Below are 7,942 nucleotides of genomic sequence, written 5' to 3'. Positions count from 1 at the left end.
TAGATTTAGCCTTGAAAGGAACCACATAGGGTCCAACCACCTTATTTTTCAAATATGAAAACCAAGGACCAGAGAGGGAGTTAGTCTTCTAGAGTCACATAGCTAATAAGTGCCTATGGTGGGATTTGAACCCAGATCTTTCTGACTACAAGTCCTGAGTTCTCTCCACTCTGCCAGGCTGCCTCTGTCTTGACCTTATCCTTAAAACCTTTATGGCCCTTTATGTATCCTATCCTAATACTCTCCTTGAGAGCAAAGAACATACTGTTTTTCCATCGTTGTATGCCTAGCATCTAATTTAGAACCTTTTGTATGATGGGCACTTAATCACCCAATAAATATTTGTGGAATTGAGTTGAATTGGAAGATAAAGTTGGAGAGAAAATGTTGGGGCCTGATTAGGGAGCTGAACATGTCAGGGTTTTAGCCTACAAGTCATAAGGCAATTTCTGAAGGTATAGATAGGAGAAAACTAACTTGCATTTGACTAAAGTAAATACTAGGCAAAATTCATGCCAAAAAAAAAAAGCCCAACAACAGCTCTGCAGTGGATCCCATATTAGTCATATGAAAACCTGTGGCTGTTCAGTTTTGTTTCCCTGGCTTGGGAACTGCCACCTGAGTCTTTGATTTTAAGCACTCCCTGGCTACCATACTTATTGGCACAGCTTGAACTGTTTCTCCCTCCCAGAACATCCAGCTGGAGAATGGGGTGGAGGCGAATGAGGTAGAGGCAAGATTCTCTGCAGAAATGTGTCTATGCTGGGAAGTACAGGGTGTTACTGTGATTACTCCAAACATATCCTGGTCTGAGTGTGCATGACCCAGGGCATGCTGGTGCATTCAATGGCAGGAAGGGCTCCACATAGCAGAACAAAACAGACAGCTGGAGTCCCACCCACTCCTCTGACCTCCCCCAACCCCTTACCCAGCCAACAAAACAACATCCCAGAGGTGAAGATGGAGCAGCCACCACTCAGGCCTGGGAGTTCCAGGTCCCAGAGAACTTGTTAGCCACGTCTTCCCTGGAATGCTATCGCTTCCGGTAAGGATACCCCACCCCACCCCACCTCACCAACATTGCAGACTCAGGCCTCCAGCACCCCCATCTGCCTGACCAATGTAATGGCCAGTTTCAAAAGAAGAAGGTTGACTGGTGAGACCAAAGCCTTACTTACCTAAAAGGGGCCTGATTTGCACCAAATTTATTCATTCGTTCATTCAACAAATATTTAAGAAGAGTCTACTACATGTGTTTCTCACTTTATTTTTCTTGCCATTTTTTTTTTCTTGCCGACATGGCTAATACGGAAATATGTTCTACATATGCATAATGGATATCACATGGCTTGTCTTCTCACTGGGTGGGGGAGGAGATGGAGACAGAAAGATAACATGTAGCTCAAAAAAGTTTTAAATAAATGCTCAAAATAAATAAATAAACAATTTTGAAAAAGAGAGTCTACCTATATACAAAACACTTCCTTTTATTTTCTAGATACAACTTAGTATTCTCTAGGCAAAGTCTTCCTCTGGGTCTTCTATGGCAGCACTCTATAGTTTGGTTACATTCGCGTTTCACTTTAGGAACTCCTCAGAGTGCTTTCACACACATTTTTCTCATGGGATCCTGTGAGGTAGGAAGGAGAGGTATTATTATCCTCATTTAATAGAAGGGAAAACTTAAGGTTCAGAGAGATTAATCTGGGCTTAAATTCATGCAACAAGCTAGTGTTGTCACTGTGATGAGCCAGATTTCTTGACAGCTACTTCAGTGGTTTATTCACTACTTTATATCTTATGGGAATATACTTAACTCATAGGAATCAAGACTCCAAAATCAGGGCGGCTAGGTGGCTCAGTGAATAGAGCGCTGGCCCTGGAGTCAGGATGGCCTGAGTTCAAATCCGGCCTCAGACACTTAATACTTACTAACCTGTGACCTTAGGCAAGTCACTTAACCCCAATTGCCCTGCCCTCCCCTTCCAAAAAAAAAAAAAAAGACTCCAAAATCTATTCCTGGCCCTAGCTGTTGACTAAGAGTCAACAAAACTTTGAACAAATGCTTCAATTTCTGACATGGAGAATCTGAAATCATAGAATGTTAAACCTGGAAGACAGCTTAGAGGTCATCTATTCCAGGCCCATACTTTAGAGGAGAAAAACTTAAGGTCCACAAAAGCAAAATGAATTGGCCAAATGTCATAAAAGTTAGAGAGAATTGCCACGAAGATTACTATTATAGTTACTAGCACTCAACAAATAGTCATTGATGGACATGGATGGTATCAGCAAAATAAATTAGCATATCACTGGATTATATGATGAAAGACAATAAGAAAACAATAAGCTCAATAATAAAAATGGCTCACATTTCTATAGCAATTTAAGATTGATGGTTCATTTCTCACAACAACCTGCAAGGTAGATAATACAAGTATTAAATCACAGCTATGTTCTGTGACCTTGCACATTCTGTGACTCATTTTGCTCATCTGAAAAACAGGAATAACACACTACCTACCTCATGTGGTTGTTTTGAGGAAAGTGCTTCATCAACCTTAATGAACTATGGAAATGTCAGTTACTATTGTTGTTATCACCATAGCCTACAATTGCCATGGAGACACCATTTATCATCAATCAGCCAGTGATTTTTTATAACTGGGATTGTGGGACAGTTTCACAGAGAATTCTGGGAGAACAATACTGGAAAGAGAAGAGTAAACACACATGTTTGGAGTTCATGGAGCATCATTTGTCTTGGGAATCATGCAGATATGGAGGCTAGAGCACAAAGTCTGATTTTTTTTTTGCTAGTTTTGTACTCATTTCTCTCTGCCCCTGAGGAACTAAAGACAGTGGTGGTAGCTGCTAAAAGACGAGGTCGTTGATGTCCTAAGAGGCTGACACAGAATGATATTTGGTTGGTGTGACTCTTCCTCTCCCATCTCTGCATTGCCCCTCTGGTCCCTTCCTCCCCATGATTAAAGAGGGTAGCAGGTAAGGAGTGGAGGGCTCCTCCCAAATCCTCCATTTAGGGAGATCACTTCATTTCCCACTGGGCTGTACTCCTGCAGATTTCATCACACCCTGGAACAGGATAGTTTCTCTACCATTCCTTTTCCTTTTATATATTGTCTTCTCTCGTAAGATTGAGAGCTCCATGAGGGCAGGGTCTGTCTTTTACCTTTCTTTGTGTCATCAGTGGTTATTTAGCATAGTGGATACTTAATAAATGTTTATTGACTGACACCAAAACACAGTAACTTTCTAACTGAGCAACTTTTTCAGATCGATTTCATTCTCCTTCCCTGGAGGGAGAAGTAAAGTAAGCAGAAAAGCCTTCTCTGTTCTGGTGTTCAGAAGTGCCAGGCATTAATCTGAGCCAAGAAACCAACATACACAGTAACTACAACAATGTAAATGGAAAGAATGACACACCCAAATAAAAAGTAAATAACAAAATTATAAAGATCAAGCAGGACACAGATGAAGAGATTCGAGAAGTCAATCCCAATCTACCCTTTTGTGGATGTGGGGAGGTCCCTCAGTGTTACACATTGCACATGTTTTTGGATTTTTTTTTCAACAAATAGATCAATTATGCTGATCTTTTTTCCTTGCTAAAAAATACTATTTGTCATCTCAGATGGTTCTCTGAGAGGGAAAGGGATACTTGGAATAACTATGGTGATGTAAAAAGCAGGGGGAAAATCAATAAAACTTTTTTTTAAGTGCCTGGAGTTGGCTGCTATAGATCCAATGAACTTCTCCTCTTTTGTTCTCTCCCAAGATATTGTGTTGTCCATTTCCTTTTATATAAAAGAAATTAGAGACTGCTATAGGGAGCGAATGGGACTCATTAAACAGGACTGACATGGTCATACCTACACTTTTTAAAAAATCACTTTGGTGGTTGAATGGAGGATCCTATGGAGGGAGAGAGACAGGCAGTGGTCCAGGCAAAACATTCTTTTGTTGATGTAGACAGGAACAAGGGCTTTGAGATCTTATGAAGAAGAAATGACAATGGAAATAAATTGGGTATGAATTGGATTGGGGTGAGTGCAAGTAAGGAGTGAAGGGTGACGATGATTTTAATGACAAGATCTAAAGAGAAGTCTCCATGTCTTGAGTCCTGAACAGACTTGAGATGTAACAAGAATGCAATGCTGGGGAGATTGTACAAGCATGTTCACTCACACTCGCGCACACACACACTCATGCCCTCACCTCCTACATAAATATCACTAAAATGAGGTTCTGGGGAAAGTAGTGGGGGAAAAAAGACAAACAAATACCAAGAAAAGAAAGCAGAGAAGTAAAGTGGACAAAAGAAAAATACATCCTTTCATTCATGTAACAAACACTTCTGTATCATGTATCTCCCCTACAATCTATTCTAGGTAAAAAAAAAAAAAACATGCTAGGTACTAAAGAAGATAAAAATAAATAAGACAGATTTCTTGCAAAACCATTCCCTCCTGCAACCCCAGGATTAACAGGGCTAAACAGATAAAGTGGAAAAAGGAAAATATAAAGATGAAAACTAATTAAGATAAAAATAGAAATTTTAAGATGCAGAAAAGTCCAAGCAGGTCCTTTAAGCAGGGCCGTGTGTGTGTGTGTGCGCATGTGTGTGTGTGTGTGTGTGTGTGTGTGTGTGTGTGTGTGTGTGTTGGTGAGAAGCAGGAGGGAGAGTGGGCGAAGGAGAGCTCCCATTTGTGGTTGATCTTTCATTACCCCTTGTACTTCTGGCTATAGCCATTTCTCAGGAACCTGTTGTTTCCTTCTCTGAGCAACTGACTCATAGGGCAGGAAGGGAAGCACAGAAATTCTGTGGCCATGAAGAGAAACCTTCATTTTGACCAAGACAAATATTACTTCTACTGAAGATGATAATCAGCTTCTCCTACCACCTCCTTCCTGCACACCTCAGGCTTCCTTTTGAGAAGTAGTGGGAAAGGGGGCAGGTAGGTGGTCGTTAGGTGGCACAGTGAATAGAGCACTGACCCTGGAGTCAGGAGGACCTGAGTTCAAATTTGGCCTCAGACATTTAACACAAAAAACTAGCCATGTGACCTTGGGCAAGTCACTTAACCCCAACTGCCATATCTTACCCCCTCCAAAAAGCAAACAAAAAAAACAACACTAGTGGGTAAGACTTTTTCTGACAGGTTCCTTCCTACCTAAGAGTGCTTTGGGGTGTGGGGGGGGGAGGAGCAGCAAACTAGATAAGCCATTAACTAATTTGATTTTTAAAAATTTTTTAACATTCTTTTCTAAATTTTATTTTTGTTTTCAGTTCCCTTGCTCAACTTCCTTCCCATCATTAAGAAAACAAGAAATACAATATTCATTCTACATATGAAGTCATGCAAAATGTTTTTCCATTTATCAGTTTAGCATGGACTTTAAACTTTTACTAACCCATTCTAAGGTGGGTTTTTTTTTAATACTTTTAATACCTTAATACTTTTTTTAAATTTTATTCAATTTTGAACTCAAATACCAAAAAAAGAACATTTTCATGTAGAATTCAATATGAAATCATGAATTTCCATTTCATACTATTTACCTTTAAAAAAAAATGTAATAGGGGCGGCTAGATCTGCAGTGAATAGAGCACCAGCCATGGGGTCAGGAGGACCCGAGTTCAAGTCTGACCTCAGAGACTTAACAATTACTAGCCGTGTGACCTTGGACAAGTCCTTAATCCTAACTGTCCTGCTTTTCCCCCTCAAAAAAAAAACCTAAAACCCAACTATGTAATAAATAGTACACATCATTTTCAAAGCTATCCTGATTTTCTGTGCTTCCTTCTAAGTTTTCTCTTGTTTTCTGATATGTACTTATTTTTTTCTCTCCCTCCCTCTCCACCCAGCCCCAGAGAAGGCTACCATTAGACACAAATATGTATATGTACACATATGTAAAACCATACTATCCATCTATTTATCAGTTCTTTTTCTGGATGTGGATAGCATCTTCCTTCATAGACCTTTTTTCTCGTATACAGAATGGATCACAATGTATAATCTTTGTAATATATTGTAATCTCCTAGCTAGTATTTTATTTAGGATTTTTGCATCTATATTCATTAATGAAATTGGTCTATAATTTTCTTTCTCTGTTTTTGATCTTCTTGGTTTAGTACTAAGTTTCTTTCATAAAACAAGTTTGCAATTAGGTTTTATTTTTTTTTAAAGAAAGAAGAAAATCGCCAGCCCTGGAACCAGGAGGACCTGAGTTCAGATCCAGTCTCAAACACTCCACACACACACACACACACACACACACACACACACAATACTACATGTGACCTTGGGCAAGTTACTTAACCCCAATTGCCCTCCAAAAAGCAAAACAAAACAAAACAAACACAAGAAAGAAGAAAAGCAAATTACCAGGATCAAAAACTTTAAAAGCTAAATTCATAACCAATGAAAAAGAGCTAAAAGTAATTATTAGATGCTCTTTAACCCAGCTATATGCAAATAAAGCTAACAATGGATGAATATTTGCAAAAATATAAACTGCCCAGATTAACAGAACAGGAAGCAGAATTAAATGACCTATCAAAGGCTACAAGAATAATTAAAAAGACAATCCCTTTCCTTTATAACAATCACATCAGAGACCTACCTGTGGTCCTACCAACTAAAATCTAAAATCTGGCTCAGGATGCTTTAGGCATGATTGATGAGCATTACTGTGCTTAGGACTTTGAAAGGAACCACCAACCAAACAGCAGAAGGAATAGTACTAATTTTCTGAATCTGAAACTAAACCCAAATACTATTTTTTCTCTCTTTTTTGAGCATATTTTTCTTTTGTTGTCTAGAAAAACAACTAGTACTGTCACTTTTAAGAAGTTGTTTCCATGCTCTGGGTCTCAGTTTCCCCATCTGTAAAATTATTGTCTCTAAAGAGCCCTTACAGATCTAAAATTCTATAATTCATATACTTCAATAATTTAAATGCTTTTAGGGGGAAACAGTAAAATAGATAAGCCATTAGCTGATTTGACTGTTTATTTTTAAACTTTTTCAATTTTATTTGTATTTTCAGTTCCCTTATTCTTTCCCTACCTGTTAAGAAAGCAAGAAATACTATATTCATTCTGCCTATGAAGTCACACAAAATATATTTCCGTATTAACCATGGGCTTTAAATTTTCTTTTACCCATCTGAAGTTCTTTTTTTATAACCTTGTGAAGACAGGCACTCTCTCCAAAGTCTGCTAGATGCACATATCAAAAAAAATGAAAACTAAAAACATTCCATTGGCTTTCACAATAGTGATCACTGGTAGCCTGGGAGCAAGTAGCTTAGGTGGAATGGTGGGAACAGAAGCCAGATTACAAGATGTTTAGTAGTGAAGGAGAGGTTAAAAAATGGAGACAGTGAGGAAAGATAGCTTTTTCTGGGAATTTAGATGTGAAAGGAGGAATAGGACCCTAAAATGGAGGGATGGTAGGGTTTTTTTGAACGAAGGGTTTTTTAAGGTTAGAGAAAATCTGGGAATGTCTGAAGGCAGCAGTAAAGGAGCCAGTGAATAAGAGGTTAAAAATAAGTGAGAGAAAGGGGATGGTCAAAGGAGCAAGTTCTTCATAAGTCAGTTAATTATTTAATAAATTAGGGAAACACTCACCTATTTACCCCCATTGCACTTGTTTTATAGTCAACCTAAAATAAATCATTGGGGATTTTGTATTCTCTGCACCTTGTGGTCAGTTACGTGAGTTGTAAAATAAGATTTAAATCCATTAAGATGGAAGAGTAAGAGATCATGAAAAACTATTCAAATCCCACCTCCTTGAATAAATAAGAATACCAATAAAAGGAAGGAAGGAAGATTAGATAGATAGATAGATAAATGATAGATAGATAGATAGATAGATAGATAGATAGATAGATAGATAGATAGATAGATAG

Source organism: Petaurus breviceps, unplaced genomic scaffold (assembly GCF_028583685.1).
Source record: "Petaurus breviceps papuanus isolate PSGF00001 unplaced genomic scaffold, PetGlider_PUasm1.0 78, whole genome shotgun sequence".
Lineage (NCBI taxonomy): Eukaryota > Metazoa > Chordata > Mammalia > Diprotodontia > Petauridae > Petaurus > Petaurus breviceps.
The sequence above is the reverse complement of the archived record's forward strand: the minus strand, read 5'-3'. Positions refer to the sequence as shown.